Raw genomic sequence first — 2,255 nt, forward strand, 5'->3', positions numbered from 1 at the left:
TGTCCAATCCAAATGAGAACGTAATTTAAATGGCTAGGCAATTTGTCTTAGAAGTAACCAATATCAAATTTAATGGACTGTCCAGTGATTCTCGAATTGATTTATGGGTACCAGTGGACGGCCAACCACATTGGCTGGAAACAACAGGCGCCCCACAGACCTTAGGACTCAGTGAAAAGGGGCAGGTACTGTCCAATTTTGAAATGAGTGTTCAGCAGGGCCAGGACCTGAAAATATTTAAAAAATGACCGAAAAAATTCAGAAAACTGACCTAAAATATGACCCAAAAATGTAATATGCAGGGANCCAAATGAGAACGTAATTTAAATGGCTAGGCAATTTGTCTTAGAAGTAACCAATATCAAATTTAATGGACTGTCCAGTGATTCTCGAATTGATTTATGGGTACCAGTGGACGGCCAACCACATTGGCTGGAAACAACAGGCGCCCCACAGACCTGAGAACTCAGTGAAAAGGGGCAGGTACTGTCCAATTTTGAAATGAGTGTTCAGCAGGGCCCAGATTTTGATGACCTGAAAATATTTAAAAAATGACCGAAAAAAATCCAGAAAAATGACCTACAATATAACCCAAAAATGTAATATGCAGGGACCGGATATTGATGACCTGAAAATTTTCAAAAAATTACCGAAGAAATCCAGAAAAATGACCTAAAGGAGAAAAGAAAGAACACTTCGCTTCCATGTTATTCACATTTCAGAAAACATATGAAGAAAAATTCCCAAAAATGGCCAAACATGACAAGAAATACCCTTATAAGTCCAAAAGTTTACCCCCAAAATGAAAAAACCACCTTGAACATAAAAATGTCAAAAAATGACAAATTTACCTATAAAATTTACATTTCTGTAACCAACAGCTCATATCGGAGAGTTATATATTTAAGAGCATCGCATAGGATACAAGGGTAAAAAAAATGACACGTCATCTAAATCCGGGCCCTGGTGATCAGGTATTGATAACGGGTTAGAATAACTATCTTCTAAACCTACTGAGCTACCGTATACCGTTTCCACTTGGTTACATAACCTTCAACGAGGGGCACCAATATCGACTGTCAACGTGCAGTAATTAACGCGTTATGAGCACATCTAACAGAAGAATTAAAGTTGCAAATAAATTACGTAATATTTAATTTTCATATGAGACTGCTTTAATAATAAACCTCTTTCAGAGTGGTTCATATTCAACACGGAATACGCATATCGTAAGGGTACATTCGTACAGCAAAATGCCGTTAGGTGGCTGACTGATCCATGTGTTGGAACGGAAAGGAATGGGGCTAGCCGAATTGTCGCGCATGCAAACAGAATGTAAGTATGTGCAGGAGACTGTACAGAGGGGCTGAAATAACCATTTACTATAATTAGAACTTGCAAATAATTACCTCAGTAACAACCACATCATTCAAATTTCCACCATTATAAGAAAAAATGTTATTTTCGTCTGTTCCATATTATATCCCACGTACCCTCGTGATGTTAAGCGCTTATTATGTTGCTTCAAGCAGACAGAAAATACTCTGGTTTCCCTTCAATTCGTATAAATCTTTCGCCTTTTACTAAAGATTTCCGTGGAGGGGAACATATGATGAGTCTTTAAACAATTTTTTGTTGTGCCCGGCGAAAGCTGGGCCGCACAAACTTCCTACACATATTATCTCTTGAACAACGCATTTATTAGGTTTTTGACGAAATTGTTTCAAAATCGTTTTAAAAAGCAGTATTTGTTTTCCTACTCCTGCAATATCATTTAATTTAGTTCACGTAGTTAAAATGTAAGGTGTTCACATAAGGAATAAAAATGTCTTGGGCACGTGAAATATACAGCTCTAGTAATTACATGTTTCAAAATTCTGAACAGCATTACTTATAAGTTTATCACAAATGGGATAATCAGATAAGAGCCTACAATACAATAAAATATGAAACAGGAAAATGTCATGTGAATGAACAGATAATCTCAACTTATAAATGGTGCCCTCAATCATATTTTCTGACAATTACTGAAAATTTGAACTTGCATCAAGAAGTGAGAGGTAAGGACATTTCATTCTTAAGAGGCCTTTCGTAGAGAATTTCCTGATAATAAGACCATTCCAACCATTGAAATTGGGAGAAAAAATTTAATATATTCTCTCATAAAGAAACTAATTAGTTTATGAAGGAATAACAAATACAACTTTAAAAGTTTAGATATCAGTCACCACATTTGTAATTCATGCGATCTTCCG

At 36.0% G+C, this 2,255-nt stretch overlaps 1 non-coding gene across 1 annotated transcript; it reads left to right on the forward strand.

Moving 5' to 3' along the window:
- The first annotated feature begins 1,539 nt into the window (after nt 1-1,539).
- On the forward strand, nt 1,540-1,658 carry LOC111863933. Its single transcript, XR_002842702.1, has one exon. It is a non-coding gene; the product is annotated as a U5 spliceosomal RNA (small nuclear RNA).
- Nucleotides 1,659-2,255: the final 597 nt, after the last annotated feature.

This window comes from Cryptotermes secundus, unplaced genomic scaffold (assembly GCF_002891405.2).
Source record: "Cryptotermes secundus unplaced genomic scaffold, Csec_1.0 scaffold1705, whole genome shotgun sequence".
Lineage (NCBI taxonomy): Eukaryota > Metazoa > Arthropoda > Insecta > Blattodea > Kalotermitidae > Cryptotermes > Cryptotermes secundus.